The sequence below is a fragment of the Tamandua tetradactyla genome, chromosome 16 (genome assembly GCF_023851605.1).
Source record: "Tamandua tetradactyla isolate mTamTet1 chromosome 16, mTamTet1.pri, whole genome shotgun sequence".
In the NCBI taxonomy this organism is placed as follows: Eukaryota; Metazoa; Chordata; class Mammalia; order Pilosa; family Myrmecophagidae; genus Tamandua; species Tamandua tetradactyla.
Window position 1 is genome coordinate 12,541,501 of NC_135342.1, and position 18,753 is coordinate 12,560,253.

The 18,753-nt window shown below is 42.5% G+C and overlaps 1 long non-coding RNA gene across 1 annotated transcript; it reads right to left on the minus strand.

Moving 5' to 3' along the window:
• Nucleotides 1–480: 480 nt before the first annotated feature.
• Nucleotides 481–18,262, minus strand: LOC143660169 (uncharacterized). Its single transcript, XR_013163867.1, has 3 exons — nt 17,033–18,262; nt 15,985–16,116; nt 481–1,794 (listed from the first exon to the last, which is right to left on the minus strand). It is a non-coding gene; the product is annotated as an uncharacterized LOC143660169 (long non-coding RNA).
• Nucleotides 18,263–18,753: the final 491 nt, after the last annotated feature.

The following is an 18,753-nucleotide window of genomic DNA, read 5'->3' on the forward strand; positions in this document are numbered from 1 at the left end:
TCTTCCTGTTGAACAGTTGTATGTTTTCTTCAAAAATTCCGATAACATTATACAATCTAATATTAATCATTTAACCGCCCTCAAGTATACGATTCAGTGGCTTAAATACATTGACAATGTTGTACCATCATTACCTGCATCCATTATCAAAACTTTCCATTGTGCCAAACTGCAGTTCTTTACCCATTAAGCATTAATGCCCCATTACTGACTCCACCTGGGCTCCTGGCAGCCTGTATTCTAATTTCTGACTCTATTAATTTGTATATCCAACCATTTTATCTCAGTGGGACGATATAATATTTGTGCTTTTGCAACAGGATTATTTCATTCAGCATGATGCTGAGAAGTTCATTCATGGTGTAGCATCTATCAGTATTTCATTCCTTTTTAGGCTGAGTAATATTCTATTGGATGCATACAACACCTTTTTTATTATTATTTAGAAGACACTTTATTAGTTTCTTTAATCATCACTTTATTAGTTTCTTAACCCATATGTCGATAAGATCTTACATATTTAATACAGTGCGTTACCCCTCTACAAATGGAAAAAAAAAATAAGTTTAATGTTTTTAGCCCAGTGTGGCTGTTAATTTCTGTACAACACCAACTCAACACAGTACAACTGGGACACTTTTTCCAAAGTTGATGGCACAGCTAAAGTTTCCAAACATTCAAATTGTATATATGTATATTTATATAAAAAGACCAATAGCTGTATGTTATATATCAATAGCTGCAACAGCTTTTCCAGCTTCTGTAGTCATCTGAACAAAATTATAGACATCCAGCACACTCCATTAAAAAAAAAAAAAGTAAAAAAACAAAAGTCTCAGAAAACAGCAAGTTCTACTAATACGGTTCCTGGAAACATTTTTTATTAGCTTCTCAATCTAATAAAAAAAAGGAAAGAAAAAGTTCTAGAATAATGGATAAACCACGTCTTGTTGATCCATTCATCTGTTGATGGAATCAGGTTATTTTCTACCTTTTGGCCATTGAGGATAATCCTGTAAGGAACACCGGTATAAGTATGTGTTTGAGACCCTGTTTTTAATTATTTTGAGTAGATACCTAGGAATTGCCAGGTCACACGGTAATTCTATCCTTAAATTTCTGAGGAACTCACAAACTGTTTTCCGTGGTAACTGTGATGGTTGGTTCTGGTGTCAACTTGGCCAGGTGACGTGCCCAGCTGTCGGTCAGGCAAGCACTGGCCTGACCATTTCTGCAAGGGTATTTCATGGCTGGTTGATAAACCGGAAGGCTGGGGGTATTAAATCATCAGTCACTTGACTGCATCTGTGGCTGATGACATCTGCAAACCACTGAGGTTCCTACAGTAAGATAATCTAATCAACTGACGGCTTTTAAAGAAGAAGAGAGATTCTTTCACGGCTTCTGCAGCCAGCGAGCCTCTCCCGCGGGGTTTGCCGGGCCCTTCATCAGAGCCGCCACCCTCACAGCCTGCCCTATGGACTTTGCCCTCTTCCATTCCCAAGGTTGCGTGAGATACTTTCATAAATCTCGTATTTACAGCTCTCTCCTGTCGGTTCTGTTTCTCTAGAGAATCTTGACTAACACAGTGACCTTGCCATAAATCGATTGACTATAGATAAGAGGGAGTATTTTTGAGCTCTCAATTATTTTCCAGTAGTTTATGTTCGTCCTTATTCCAGTGGCACACTCTATTACCACAGCTTTGTACTGAGTTTTGAACTTGAAGTGAATGTCCTCTGATTTTGTACTTCTTTTTTCAAGATTTTTTGGGGCTTTCCTGAGTTGCAGAATCTGAGTTTTTTAAATGAACAAGCAAAAATAGAGAAGGAGTTAACATACATGAATACTTTCTTCTTTTTAAAAAATGCAAACCATCCAGACCTTACATTTATGCCCACCTACAATTTTGCTGCTGTAAGTTTGTTTAGTGGCCCTGCACATGCTTTTATGGGCACATATATACATTTGCCAAAAAAAAAAAAAAAAAAATGCAGCTTTGGCTTGTTGCTTTCTGCTTCTTTTCTTATATCAGTAGAATCACACATGCATTGTTCTGTAATTTGCTTTTGTCACTTGACAACCTATCTTGGTGCTCTAGTCCATCAGCTCACAAAGCCCTCCCTCATTCTTAAAAATCTCTGTCTGAAAATAAATAAATAAAAGATCGGATTCCTCCCCAAAAAAATGCAAAAAAAAAAATCTCTGTCTGGTAAATTCAATGCTTTGGCTTCCTCAACTATGCTATTGTTAATTTTTGTTTCCATGTGAATAGGCCATACTCCTCTGTTTCTTTGTATGCCTGATAAGTTTGTTTTTTTCTTTACTTTTTAAAATTAATTTTTAAATTTTGAAAAAATATATAAAACAAACGCAAACATTCTTAACTTTTGATCATTCTGTTCTACATATATAATCAGTCATTCACAAAATCATCACATAGTTGCATATTCATCATCATGATCATTTCTTAGAACATTTGCATCAATTCAAAAAAAGAAATAAAAAGACAACAGAAAAAAATTCATTCATACCATACCCATTACACCTTCTTTTCATCGATCACTAGCATTTCAATCTAAGTTTATTTTGACATTTGTTCCCCCTATTTTTTCCATATGTCTTACTCGTCTTTTGATAAGGTAGATAAAAGAAGCATCAGACACAAGGTTTTCACAATCACACAGTCACCTTGTGACAGCCATATCATTATACAATCACCTTCAAGAAACATGGCATGCCTTATAAGTTTGCTGAAAACCTAGACAATCTGAATACTATTACGGCTGGAATTCAGATTCCCCACCTTTCCTTGGTTTTCTGTTGCTGTTTGTAGTGGGCTGCGGTCATCTGCTTGCTAAGTGACTTTCCCAAAATGAATTTCGCAAAGACTGTATTCCTTGTCGTGTGTGGTCAGTAAAGTCTCTTCCATGACCTCAGTGGCCAGCCAGTGACCTGAAAGAGATCTCCTCAGATGCCGAAGCACAGTTGCCCTTTTCGTCATCAAGCTCTTCCCAGGTTGCTGCAATTGTTTTCATTAGATTCCAGAGCTCCACAAAGTTGACTGTGCTGGTCTTTGCCAGTGAACGGCTGTTTCAGTGGAGGAACTGATCCTTTGAGTGCCGTCCTCCACCCCTTTCCATAATGTTACTCTCCTTCATTCTTTTTAACGGCTGTATAATATTTCACAGGATGGATGCACCACAGTTTTTCTTTTTAACCAACCCCCTACTGATATACAATGAGGTAGCTTCCAGTTTTTGTGGCTTTACATTAATGATGAGCAAAGAAATTAAATAAGAAAACAGACAGAGAGTACCTGGGAGGTAGAGGGGCTGCGTCAGAGCCTGGGGACAGATGTGAACAAATGCTTCTCTTTTCTCCACCAGATAAAATCCCACGGACAGATCTGGGTTTGGCACCACAGTCCTTGTGCGCTGCCTTTGAGCCTGGGATCAAGTCCCAGTCCTGTCAATTCCTGTGTTTGTGGGCTTGGGCAAAGATTGTAACCCCTCTGAGCCTCTGTTTCCTCTTCTGAAAGATGGGCTCATAATAATAATAAATGCTGCAAGGACGGTTATGGCAGCAGAGGATGACTGCTTAGTGTTCAGCATGGGTGTAAACACGCAAAAAGTGCTATTCCTTTTCTCGTAAAGTTGAACATAGCCTCACCCTCTGATCCAGTTATACCGCCCCTAGGGATTTTCCCAGGAGACAAGAAAACTCAAGACGACATGGAGACCTACATGCAAATATTCACAGCAGCTTTATTTATACCTGCCACAAATTTAAAAATATCCAAAGGCTCATCAACAGGAGATGGATAAAGAAATGGTGGTACATCTGTACAACGGAATGCTACTCAGCAATGAAATGGGACATGCTACTGATATATTGAATAACACAAATGTGCTGGTTTGAAACACTGGTGGACCCCAGAAAAGCCGTGTTCTTTAATCCTCATTCAATATTGCTGGGTGGGATCATTTTTGTTGTTTCTATGGAGATGTGAACCATCCAATTGTGGGTGGTACATTTTGATGAGGTGGTTTCCATAGAGATGTGTCTCAACCCATTCAAGGTAGGATTGTTTAGTGGGGCCTTTTAAGAGGGAACCATTTTTGGAAAAAGCTTCAGAGCCAACAGAGCCCACACAGCCGGAGACCTTTGGAGATGCAGAAGGAAAACACCCTCAGGGAAGACTTATGAAATGAGAAGCTCGGAGAGAACGCTCGTAGACATTGCCAGGTGCCTTTCCCGCTGACAGAGGTGCTCCAGACGGCATCAGTCTTTCTTGAGTGAAGGTAACCTCTTGTTGGTGCCTTAATTTGAACATTTGCATGGCCTTAGAATTGTAAACTTATAATGCAATAAGTGTCCTTTGTAAAAGCTGTTCCATTTCTGGTATGGTGCATTCTGGCAGCTTCAACAACCTAAAACAATCGCCATGCTGTGCAAATCACCACGCTATGCAAATAAGCCAAAGCCTACGGATATGTACCATATGATACCACTCATTTGATGTTCTAGAACACAATCAATCAACAGCAAAGGAAAACAGACCCATGGTTTCCTGAGGATACGGAGTTGACTGGAGATGGGATACGGCGGCAGCAGGGGTGATGGTGAGGGGGAAGGGGAATTTGCTGGAAAACGTAAATATTCTTTACCTTAATTGAGTTGATTTGTTCAGGTGTACGCATTTGCTAAAACCCATCAGATTGCACATCTAAGGTCTGTGCACATTACTTGTTTTAGTTTTCTTTGGCTGCTCAAGCAAATACCACATGCAATGGTCAGCTTGGACGATGGGCATTTATTAGCTCATGGTCTCGAGGCTAAGAGAAAATCCAGATGAAAGCATCATCAAGGTGATGCGTTCTCTCTAAAGACAGTGGCACTCTGGCCGCAATCCTTGGCCCTTAAGATGTCACTCCGTGAGGCAGATGAAGGGAGGTGTCTCCTGGCCTCTCCCTTCTCTTCTGGGTTCCTCTGTTGAGCAGCTTCTGGCTGTTCCTTCTGGCTCTGAATTTCACTGCACTTATAAAGGACTCCGGAAATAGGATTAAGACCCATCGGACTGAGGTGGACCACACCTTAGCTGAAGTAGTCTCCTCAGACGGTCCCACTTAAAGTGGTTCACACCCACAGTAAAGGATTATGTTTAAGAACATGTTTTTCTGGGGTTCGCACATCTCCAAACCTCCACATTACTGTATGTAAATCGCACATCAACCAGGAAGGAAATGAAACCGTGTCACGAATGTCGCTCTCCTGGTGCTTCCTTCTCTGTGTCCATGCCAGCTGCTGCCCCAGGGGAGACATGAACCCGAGACTGAGCTCTGGGCCACCTCCTGAGCTCACAGACTACCGTCCCTGCCCCTCACAATCCAAGGCCTCTGATTTTACAAACCAGGAGGCTGTGCGCCCCCAACCTCAGTGGAGCCCCTCCAAGGCCCCGCCCACCCGCACACACCTGTGCCCACTCCACAGCAGAAGCTCGGCCCCTTGGCTTGGCAGGCAGAGCTTTCTGGGAACCTCAGTCCTGCCAGCCGCTCAGACGTGCCCCTCCGCTCTCATCCCCGCCTGCGTCCTGCAATCACTAAACACACGCTGCCTGAGCCCCTTCTGCGTGCCACACGCAGAGTGACAGCAGGAAATGAGATATGCAGAGGTCCCTGCCTTCCAGGGCTCTGCACACAAATGTGCAGCCTGAAGTCAGGTAGAGCTTAAATGCAATGAAGAAGAAAAATAATAAAATGGATTAAGGGTCTGGAGAAGGCAAAGGCTGGGCAGCTGCTTTGTAACCGAGGCCAGGGGAGGCTGCCCTGGGGTGCCACTCGTGGGTGAAGGCGTCTGCCAGGTGGTGATCCGGGGAAAGGGCATTCCCCAGAGGGAAAGCAGCCAGTGCAAAGGCCCGGGGGCAGCTTCTTACTAAGGCAGTGGGTTGCAGGAACAGGGAGGAGGCCAGTGTGGTCGGAGGGTGATGAGCCCAGGAGCAGAGGGCAGGGGACAAGGGCGGAGAAGTCTCACAGGCCGGGGCAGGTAGGACTTTGGGGGATTGGGTAAGACTTTGAGGTGGGAGCCACGGAAAGGTTGGGAGCTGAGGAGAGATGTAAGCTGATTTAGGGGTTCACAGGCTTGCCATTTACCTTGGTGAGAAGAGTCCGTGGGGGTCGGGGGTTGGGGGTTGGAGGTTGGGTCCAGGGGTAATGTATCAAGATGGGCAAGGAGGCTACTGCAACCGTCCAAGCAGGCAACGGTGCTGTGAGCGGAGGCAATGGGAGGTGCTCAAACCCCGGCGATAATTTTAAAGTAAAGCCAAAAGGATCCGCTGCTGGGTTGGATCGGGGTGGGGGAGGAAAAGACAGGAGTCACCAACTCTGGGGTTTTGAGCTGGAGCCACTGAGCTGGGGAGGCCCTGGGTGGAGAGGTGTAAGTTTCCTAAATGTCCCAAGCTGCTGAACACCCATAGGCCTGTATGCATTCTACTCCCCTGGCCTGGAATACCCTCCCTCCTCTATTTCCCAGCCCGGCCTCAGCTGCACCCCTTCTTCTCATCCCAGCTGGCCCCAAAGTCACCGCCTCTGGAAGATCCACGTCAAGCGAGGCTAGCTGGAGGAGATGCCCCTCCTATGTCCCTGGAACTAGTGACCCCTGTGCTGCCAACTCACAAGAGGCAGGCAGGGGCTGTGACTTTAACCCAGACACAAATGTGTCAAGGGAAAATTGCTTTGGAGTCTCACGTTCAATATCAAATACGTATTAAGTGTCTACTGTATACAAGGCAGTCTAGTAGGGGCTGGGGAGACAGCAGGGAACAAGACAAACAAATCCTTGCCCTTGCGGGGACTCCAGCAAAAGAGAGAGTGAGCAAGATGAAGTGAGTTACAGTGATGGAGACAAAAGGAGGAGTCCCAGGGTGTGAGGTGTGGTTATCAAGGAGGTGATCGGGGAAGGCTTCACTGAGGAGGTGACATTTGAGGTGAGCGAGAAGCCATGTAGATATTGGGGGGAAAGCATTCCAGAGAAAGGAAAAAGCCAATGCAAAGGCCCTGGGGTGCGACTGTTCTTGGAAAGAGGAAGAATTGCGAGGGGGCAGGTGAGCGTGGCTGGATCTGATGGGTTGGGGGAGAGAGGGAGCACGGGAGTGGGGGGTGACGGCAGGAAATCTTGGGGGCCTGGTGGGCCAGAGCCTAGGACTCTGCTTTTATTCTGCAAGAGACAGGGGCCGTAGGAGGGTTCCGAGTAGAAGAGAATCAGGATCTGATTCAGGTTTCAGCAAGATCACCAGAATAATAAGATTTGACATTTGTCAAGTACTTTCTACAAGCCAGGAAACGTGCATGATGCTTTCCAGCCGCCCAGTTACCCATGCCAACCTGGGGACTATTGTAAACTGTTTCTTCTCCTTCAGCCCCAAACCCTGAGCTCCATGCCTAACCTATCACTAACACTGGTACAATCACCCTTTAAAACATCCTGGAGATTTTTCTTTCTTTGCTTTGCATATATGTTATATTACACAATTTTTAAAAAAGTTAAAAAAAAGTAATTCAAAATTTATTGCTTTTTTGTATATGTATTTCACAATGAAAAACATTAAAAGTCATACTCTGTGAGTGCTCAGTCATTATACTGATACCCCTTTCAGCATACTGGAGTACCTTAGAGCAGCTAGAAATAAAAATCTAAAATTGTGGAATTGTAACATACACCAAATTTTCTGAAATCTGCTCTACAACTAATTGTTGCACTGTGTGCTTTGAAATGTATTGCTTTTGTGTATATATGTTATTTAAAGAAAGGAGGAATATAACAGAGAAAATAGGATTTAACAAATGAGTATGACTGCTGAATCATTATATTGATATTTCTATTGGTCTCCAGTGTCTTGGAGCAGCTAGAAGAAAAAACAAAAAATCACAGACCCGTAACCCATACCAAACTGTAAAATCTGTTCTATAACTACTTGTTAAAATGTACCGGGAAATGCATTGCTTTTGGTACTGTTATATTTCACAATAAAAAAATTAAAATCTTAAACACTAAAAATCGGCTATCTGTAAAATAGTTTGTTCTTCAGATGGAAGTAATAGATACAATACATTTTTAATGATTTTTGTTTAATAAAGTTTTGATATGAAAAAAAAAACACAACATCCTGGAGAGGACTGCAGGAGGATGTCAAAAGTTCCAGGAATCAGGGCCTCCACCAAAACAACAATTGAACTGGCAGGAACTGTCTGAATCAACTATTTTGAGACTCTGGGATCTAGTGGGACACAGTGCAGCCTCCAGAGGAGAGCTGGAGGAAGAGGCTGTTAAAGTGCAGTGAATATCAGTGTCCTTTTGCAGTCTCCTTGCAGCGGCTTCCCCACCTGGGGAGGTGGCAGGCAGCAATGGGGACCACAGCCTGGGCTCCTGGTGCAGCTTCCCGGGTCAGGGAGGGCTGGGAGGACCTGACCCTCCGACAGCTGACGGAGTGTTGTCTGATGGCCGATCTCCGCTTTTCTTTTTTAATTTTTTAAATTAATGTGTTCATTTTTAAGAAAATAACAACAAACACAAACATTCTTAACATATGATCATTCCGTTCTACATATACATAATCAGGAATGCACGATATCATCACATAGTTGTATATTCATCCTCATGATTATTTCTTAGAACATTTGCATCAATTCAGAAAAAGAAACAAAAAGAAAACAGAAAACAATTCATACACACCATACCCCTTACCCCTCCCTTTCATTGATCACTAGCATTTCAATCTACTAAATTTATTTGAACATTTGTTTTCCCTATTATTTATTTTTATTCCGTATGTTTTACTCGTCTGTTGATAAGGTAGACAAAAGGAGCATCGGACACAAGGTTTTCACAATCACACAGTCACATTATGAAAGCTGTATCATTATTCAATCATCTTCAAGAAACATGGCTACACTGTTCTAAGAAATGATGAATATGCAACTATGTGATGATATTGAGAATTACTGATTATATATGGAGAATAGAATGATACGTTAATGTTTTTGTTTGTTTGTTCTTAATTTTTTATTATTTTTTTAAAATAAATAGATAAAAAAAAAAAAAGAAACATGGCTACTGGAGCCGATCACCACTTTTGACCAGTAACTTCAGAGGCTGGGGGTCTGGCTCTGAGGGCAGCCACTATTCCAGCCACCCCCCGGCAAAAGTGGTAGAGGAGTCTTAAAGAGCAGTAGGTGTTTGTTTGATTTTTATGCTTCCTCTTTCCTGACCCTGCTTAAGAGCAAGAACAGTGTGGAAAAATCACAAATTGATGGTTCTTACCCTCAACAACGACAACAATATTCTAGCAATCCCAGAGATATGGGAGAACTAGATTCCCAGAGTTATTACACCATGAGACTCAGAATGTCCGGTTCTAAACAAACACAATAGTAACACAGCAAAATAAGGACGCACTGATGAAAAGGGAAGTATGACTCATTCACAGGAAAGAAAAGACTGGCAGAAATGACACTAAGGAAGTGTATATATTGGAACTATTAGTCAAAGACTTTAAATCAACTCTCTTAAATACATTCAAGGAGCTAAAGGAATTTGTATTAAAAAAACTAAAAGAAACTATGAAAACTATATTTGAAAAAAAAAACTATATTTGAACAAAATAAAGAGGTCCAATATTAAAAACGGAACCAAACAGATATTTTGGAGCTGCAAATTACTGTAATTGAAATTAAAAAAACTCATTGGATATATTCAACAGCAGATCTGAATAGGGAAAAGAAAAGATCATCAGACTTGAAGATAAGAAAGTTGAAATTATACACCATGAGGAGTAGAAAGAAAAAAATAATGGAAAAAAAATGAACACAGCCTGAGTTATCTGTGGGACCCCAGGAAGCATGCCAAAAGACTCATCCTTGGAGTCCCAGAAGGATGAGAGAGAGAGAAAGGGGCAGAAAAAGTACAAAATAATGTTCCAAGCTTACCCAGTCTGATGAAAGACATGAATATATGCATCCAGGAAGCTCAACAAAGCCCAAGCAGGACAGACTCTAAGAGATCTACATCAGGACACAGCATAGCAAAATTGTCAAAATAAAGACAAAGAGAGGATTTTGAAAGCAGCCGGAGAGAACTGACGTGTCACACAGAAGGGATCCCTAGTAAGATGAACAGCAGATTTCTCATCAGCAACTATGGAGGCTAGAAGACCATGGACTGGCATATTTAAAATCCTCAAAAGAAAAAAAAAAAACTATCAACGAAGAATTCTGCGTCTGGCAAAATTTTCTTTCAAAAATGCAGGAGAAAGTAAGACATATACTAAGAAACAAAAGCAGAAAGAGTTCATTACCAGAAGACCGGCCCTATAAGAAATGCTAAAGGGAGTCTGTTTCAGTTTGCTAAAGCTGCCAGAATGCAATACACTAGAAAAGGAGTGGCTTTTGCAATGGGGACTTATTAGTTTATGAATTTTTTTTTTCCACATGGGCAGGCACCGGGAATCGAACCCGGGTCCTCTGGCATGGCAGGCAAGCATTCTTGCCTGCTGAGCTACCGTGGCCCGCCCTTACTTTACAAATTTACAGTTCAAAGAACATGAAAATGTTCCCATCAACGGGACGGTACCATCTCTGAAGAAAGGTGGCCGGTGTCCAAGCTTACTCTGTCAGATAGCAAGGCACGTGGCTGGCGTCTGGCGGTCCTTTGCTCCCTGGTTTTGTTTCTTTCAGCTCCTAATCTCTTTAAGCTCTCTCTGGGCATTGCTCTCTCTAAACACTCTCTTTCGTCCTCGTAAAGGACTCCAGTAAAGGATTGAGACCACCTTGAATTAGGTGAGTCACATCCCAACTGAAACCACCTCTTCAACTGTTCCCACCCACAACAGGCCTGTCCCTGCAGGGATGGATTAAGAGCACCCGGCGTACGCGTGGAATGATAGTAAATGAAATAACTAAATAACAGGGGGAACAAATGTTAAAATAAATTTAGTTTGAAATGCTAGTGATCAATGAAAGGGAAGGGTAAGGGGTATGGTGTGTATGGTTTTTTTTTTTCTGTTTTCGTTTTATTTTTCTGTTGTCTTTTTATTTCTTTTTCTGAATTGATGCAAATGTTCTAAGAAATGATCATGATGACGAATATGCAACTATGTGATGATATTGTGATATTGTGAATTACTGATTATATATGTAGAATGGAATGATCACGTATTAAGAATGTTTGTATTTCTTTCCCGAAATTTTTTTTTAATTAGTAAAAAAATTTTTAAAAAAGAGTACCTGGCCTTTTTCTGGGGTACACAACAGCTTCCAACAAACACAGATTCCTTCAGGCTGAAATAAATGACACTAGAGAGCAATTAAAAGCCATAAGAAGTAATAAAGAACACTGGCAGAGGTGACTGCATAGGTACATATAAAATCCTGTATCACTGTACTTTTGGTTTGTACTTGCTTTCTCCCCCTTTACGACTTAACAGACAGATGTTTAAAATAATGCATAAAATCTATGTTAATGGGCACAGGCTGTAAAAAGGTGTGGTCTGAGACAATAGCAACACAAAGGGGGAGGGACAGAGAAAAGCAGGAGTAGAGAGTTTGAATACTATTGAAACTAGACTGTTACTAATTGAATAACATTATTACAGTATTAGGTTAAGATGTTCATTGTAATTGCAAAGATAACCAGAAAAAAAAATCTAAAAACTGTAGAGAAAAGGAAAGAAGGAAATGAAAATGTACACTACAAAAAAAGCAACCAAATACAAAAAAAGGTAGTAATGGAGTAAATGAGGAACAAATAACATGCAAGACATACAGATAGCTAAATGACAGAAGGAACTCCTTCCATCATTAGACCAGAGATGGATGAAACAGAGACTAGAATAGAGAGAATCAATGAAACCAAAAGTTGACAAAGAAAAACTGATAAACAAAAAGGAAAGAGGACACAAATAACTAAAATAAAAATGGAAGTAAGACATTACCAACAACTTCACAAAAATATAGAGGACTAGAAGGGGGTACTGTGAACAAGTATATGCCAACAAATTAGAACCCCTGGATGAAACAGACAAATTCTTAGAAGCATATAAATTACTTAATCTGACGCAAGAAGAAATACAAAATCTCAACAGACCTATAGCAAGTAAAGAGATTGAATCAGTAATTAAAAACCTACCAACACTATTACAATAGATAACAGTATCAGAATTTTAAAACCAAAAACACTGCTTTTGGAAACCTGGAAACATATAATATCTCTTTACATGTACTTAATACTGTTCTTTGTGTACACATTAAAATATTATGAATTTATTCCATTTGATATATTGAACTCTGTATCCTGGAATTTTTGTTTCCTTTGAAGCATATATAAAAAAAAATAAAAGTAAAGCTAAAAAAAAAAAAACCTACCAACAGAACTCACTGCCCTCCCCCGACATGGGACATGACTCCCAGGGGTGTAAATCTCCCTGGCAATGTGGGACAGAAATCCCAGGCTTTGCCAGGACCCAGCATCAAGAGATTGAGAAAACCTTCTTGACCAAAAAGGGGGAAGAGAGAAATGAGACAAAATAAAGTGTCAGTGGCTGAGAGGTTTCAAACAGTGTTGAGAGGTTATCCTGGAGGTTATTCTTATGCATTATTTAGATACCCCTTTTCAGCTCATGGTGCGTTGGAGTTGGTGGAGGGAAGTACCTGAAACTGTGGAGCTGTGTTCCAGTAGCCTTTTTGAAGATGATTGTATAACCATACAGCTTTTACAGTGTGACTGTGTGATTGTGAAAACCTCGCAGCTGATGCCACTTTTTTCCAGGATATGGACAGATGAGTACAAAAATAAGAAAAATAAATAACGGGGGGGGGGGATTAAGGGGCAAAAAAAAAATGGGTAGAGGGTAAAACTAGTTGTCAATGAGAGGGAGGGGTAAGGGGTATGGATTTTTTCTTGTAATTTCTTTTTCTGGGATGATGAAAATGTTCTAAAAATGATCATGGTGATGAATGCACAACTATGTGGCAATATTGTGAGCCACTGATTGTATACTTTGGATGGACTGTATGGTGCATGAAGATGTAGCAATAATATATATAAACCTACCAACAAAGAAAAGTCCAGGACTGGATGGCTTCATTGCAAGGTTCTACCAAACACTTAAAGAATATTTAGACACAACCTGTTTAAACTCTTCCAAAAAATAGAGGAGAAGGGATTACTTCCTGACTCATCCTATGATGCCAGCATTACTCTGATACGGAAACCAGATAAAGACAGCACAAGAAGAGAAAATTATAGACCAAAATCCCCCATGAGTATAGGTGCAAAATTCCTCAAGAAAATAATGGCAAACTGAATCCAACAGTATATTTAAAGGATTATATACCCTGTGGGATTTATTCCAGGAATGCATGAATGATGCAACATAAAAAATTCAACCAATATAATACAATACATTAATAAAATGAAGGAAGAAAACCACATGATCATCTCAATTGATACAGAAGAGGCTTTTGACAAAATCCAGCGTTCTTTAATGATAAGAAAAAAGTACTCAGAAAACTAAGAGTAGAAGGGAACTTCCTCATATATACATTCTATGCCCATTAACGCAGATTTTAAATGATAATGGGGGCATTTAGGAAAAACCCACAGCAAATATCATACTTAATAGTGAAAGACAGAAATCTTTCCCCCACGGTCAGGAACAAGAAAAGGCTGTTTGCTATCACCAATGTTATCCAACATTGTACTGGAAGTTCTAGCCAGAGCAATCAAGCAAGAGAAAGATATAAAATTGGAAAGGAAGAAGTAAAATTATCCCTATTCACAGATGACATGGTCCTGTATACAAAAAAACCCCGAAGAAACTGCAAGAAAGCTACTAATAAATGAATTCAGCAAAGTTGCAGGAGAAGGTAAACACACAGAAGTCAGTTGGATTTCTATATACCAGTAACGAACGCTATGAAAAGGAAATCAAGAGAAAAATTCATTTACAATGGCATCTCAAAGACTAATAACCTAGGAATAAATTTAACCAAGGAGGTGAACGACTTATACAGTGAAAACTCTAAAACATTGCTGAAAGAAATTAAAGACCTAAATAAATAGAAAGACACACATGCTCATGGGTTGGAAGATTTAATGTTGTTAAGATGTCAGTACTACCTAAAGCAATCCACAAATTCAAGGCATTTCCTATCAAAATTCCAGCAGCCTTATAGTAGAAATGGAAGAGCTGATCCTCAAATTCATATGGAATTACAAGGATCCCCAAAGAGCCAAACAACCTTGAAAAAGAACAAAGTTGGAGGACTCACACTGCCTGACTTTGAAACTCACTACAAAGCTACAATAACTAAAACAGTATGGTACTGGCATAAGGATAGACTTATGACCAATGGAATAGAATTGAGAGTCCAGAGATAAATCCACATATCAGTGGACAGTTGATTTTCTACAAAGGTCCCAAGTCCATTCAACTGGGAAAGAAAAAAATAGTGTCTTCAACAAATGGTGCTGGGACAACAGGAAATCCACATGCAAAAGAATGAACATGATGGCTACCTCTCACCATAAGCAAAATTAATTCAAAATTGATCAAAGACCTAAATAGAAAAGCTAATACTGTGAAAACACAAGAAAACACTTGTCATAGGCAATGGATTTATAGACTTTATTCCAAAACATGAGCAACAAAAGAAAAAATATATAAAACGGACATCGAAACTTAAAAATATTTGTGCATCAAAGTACATCATTAAAAAGTGATGAATATGATATTGTGAGTTACTGATTATATACCAAGAATGGAATGATCATATGGTAAGAATGTTCATGTTTGTTGTTATGTTTTAAAAAATTTTTTAATTAAAAAAAAAAAAGCGATGAATAGGGCGGGCCACGGTGGCTCAGCAGGCAGAGTTCTTGCCTGCCATGCCGGAGACCCAGGTTCACTTCCCAGTGCTGCCCATGCAAAAGAAAAAAAAAGGTGATGAATGCTATTCCATTGTAGGGATGGACCACCTTTTTTTTTTTTTTTTTTCCATTTATCAGTTGATAAGACATTTGGGTTGTTTCCTCTTTTGGGCGATTATGAATAATGCTCCTATGAACATTTGTGCAGAAGTGTTTGCATGGACATAGGTTTTCATTTCCACCTAAGTGTGGAATTGCTGGGTCATAGAGCAATTCTGTTTAATCATTTGACGAAGTCCCAGACTATTTTCCAAAGTGGCTGCACCATTTTACCTTCCCACCAGCAGTGTATGATGTTCCAATTTCTCCACAGTGTCAACACTTGTAAATACCCTGAGGCAATTTGCTCCTCTCTGTTTTCACTGCCGCCACTGTGCCACCCCCACCTCTCCCCTGAAATACTGCAATCATCTCCTCCCTGGGCTTCTAGCCTCAAGCTGCAGACTTTCCCCACAGGACAGGTGGAGGGAGCCAGGGAGTATCCAGGGCCAACTCTGTACTTCCCCTGCTCAGAAATCTCCCACAGCCCCTTATTGGCTAACAATAAACACAAAATCCTCACCAGGCTTGGCCTACCGGGCCCTGCTCACCTTTTTGACATCTCTCATGCCCCCATCTCCCCGCCTATTTGCACCCAGCCTCAGTGGCCTCCTCTTTGCCTCTGACATCCCCAAGGGCTGCTGTGCCTCCGGGCCATCCCCACTGCTGTTCCATCTGTCCTAGGTGCTCTTTGCTTTGCTCTCCACCTACCTGTTTCCTTTCCTTCTCAAATCTGAGCTTTACCGTCACTTCCTCAGAGAAGTCTGCCCTGATTTCTTCCCTAGTCTAAATTATATCCCCTTCATTCTCTTTCATTACATTTAGCACCATTTATGGTTACATGTCTGCTTGTGTAACAGTTGGCCCCAAAGCTGCCCCCTCCTTAGGCAGGGGCCTCCACAAGGGTAAGTGAGCACAGTAAACATCTGCGCTCAGTTCATTCCCACGATGGCCACCTCCTACCTTCCTCTTTGCATATGCACTTCCCTCTGCTCCAACACACTGTTCCCTCTCCTCTTCCTCTCTCTGACTCCCATGGGTCTCGTGTTCATGTCACTTTCTTTCTGATAGTAGCATTTCGGTTTTTACTGTAACCTACAGTAAAACAAACAAAAAAACAAAAAGCTGTAGTCAGGACACACACACAAAGCAGCAGCAGTTCTCAAACCTTTACACTCTTCAAAACTATAAATTCCTCAAAAGGCTAAACAGAATTACCATATGATGTGGCAATTCTCTCCTAGGAACTGAAAAGCAGGGAACTGAAAGCAGGGACTCAAACAGATATTTGTACATCGATGTCCATCGCAGCATTAGTCACAATAGCAAGAAGGGAAAAGGTGGAAACAGCCCAAGTGTCTCTCCACAGCTGAATGGATCAGCAAAATGTGGTGTGTCACACACCGGAATATTACTCAGCCATTAAAAGGACTGAGGTCCTGATACCTGCTACAATGTGCGTGAACCCTGAAACTATGAGGCTATGTGAAAGAAGCCAGACACAAAAGGACAACTACTGTATGAGTCCCCTGATATGAGGGATCTAGATTTGGTAAATTTACAGAATTTGAAAATAGATTGGAAGTTACCAGTGTCTGGGAGAGGATGGATAGGGAGTTATTGCTTCATGGGTGCAGCGTTTTCGTTTGGGTTGACAAGCAATTTTGGAAATATATAATAGTGAGGGTTGCACAACATTGTAAATGTACTCAATGCCACTAAAGTACATGCTTAAAAATTTGTTAAAATGGTAAAATTTAAGTTATGTATATTTACCACAGAGAGAAGAAAAATATTAAGGACCCCAAAGGACTATTATTTACATGGATTATGTTTATCAATATTTATCACCTTAGAAATGACTAGAGATAAATTTTAAAATATTCATTCATTAATTTTTGTCAATAATCATTAATTTTGAAATAACAAAAATAAGTTAAAGTACAAACCTATTTTAATAAAATAACTTTTTTTTTTTGTTTAATTAGTGAGAAAACAGGCTTTGTTTTACCTGTTTTTGCAGTTCCCGTTCTGGCTCAGTAGAACATTCTGGATTCTCCTAGCTGTAGTTCTGATAGATCTCTCGAGGCAGCCTTTGGAAACCTTCACTGCTCACCCGGGGAAGCCTGAGAGTGAAAAGGCAGGCAATGCGTCCTTGTTAGTGCGATTTGGTGGACCTCCTAAAAGGGTCGGGGGACCTGGAACCACACAAGTCCATGATCCCTCATCCCTTGTTTTAAGATCACGAAAGCTCCAAAAGTAAAAAAAGGTTTAAATCCTAAATTTAGAGACAGAACCCGACCTAAATGGACACAAGCCAATTTACAGTGTTATATTATTTATCCTCCTTACGGGACCGTCCGTAGGTTTCACCACAGAAATATTAAAGAAATATTAAGGCGTTGCATGATGGAGGGGGCAGCCCCAGACCACTCGGCGGGGTGTTCAAAATACGCAGTATGTGTTCCGATGGCCTTACTGAAATCCGAAAAATCCCAAATTTGGAAATACATCTGGCTCCCAGATTGTTGTACCGGGGGCCTGTCCAAAATTAGTTTCATCCATCAGTGTTTTCCCCTACAGCATGCACTCTGCTGGGTCCTGTGCTATTTCATTTTTCTCAAACTGCTTGATTCCACAGCCCACTGATGGCTCACAGCCCACAGTCTGAAAAACTCTAGGGACCCTTCTGCTACCACCCCCCCCCCAACCCCCAGACAAGATCTGTTCTCCTGATTCAGCTCTGCTCGGCTATGCTCAGTCCTGATTTGGAAGTATTTTACTCGTGGCCCGATTCCCTTGGTCCCCCAGTGACCCCGGGGCAGGGAATGGCTCTGCACACCCCCCTGCAGGCACAGGTCATAGCTTCTGGCTGAGCACACTGTGGGCCCTTAATAAATGAGTGTTGCGTGAATGAATGAACAAACAGCAAGCCAGGGGCAGAGTTAGGATTGCAACCCCGCCCGTGCCGCTCTCTAGGCCCCCAAAATTCCGTTCAAATGGTCTCGGAAGACCTAGGCTGCAAAGCCCCTCGCTCCAGCTACCGGCGTCTAGCCGCTGCCCCGCCCCTGGGAGAGGCTTAACCTGAGCCTCCGTCCGCGATGAACCAGAACTACATTTCCCAGAAGCCTCAGCCCTGGGACTGCAACTCCCCATAAGCCTCCGCGCCCGCCAGGTCCTTCGCCCTTCAGCAGCCGGGGATGCACAGCGCATCCTTCCTCGCCCGTCCCCCGCCCCCATCCCGTCGCCTCCACTTGGAGGCGGGGCCTTCCCTCCCGAGCAACCTGCCTCAGTTTCTCCAGTGGGACAGACCTGTCCCTACTCCCCCGGAGGAAACCCCTTTGCCCCTCCCCGGGACCCGGGCTAGGAGGGCGGGGTGGGCGTGTTCCGGCCGAAGCGCGGGGAGCGGGCGCCGGGCTAGGGGCGGGGGGCGGGGAGGAGGCGGGCACCGGGCTGAGGGGGGCGGGGCCGGGCTGGGGCGGTGGGGGGGGGAGTTGCCGGCGGCGGGGCGCGGGGTGGGGGGGCTGCCCGGGCGCCGCGTGCTGCGTTGCTGGCCCGGGTGGGCGGCTCCGGGGCAGGTGCTCGGGCGCACTGGGGCGGTCGGCGCGGAGGGGGGCGTCCGGGCGTCTGCAGCTCGGGGTGCCCGGGCGGCCTGCGGGTGGGGGCCCGAGGCGGCGGCGGCCCTGCGCGCGGTGCATGTGTCCTCGTTGTCTGGTTATGTCGGGGGCGCTG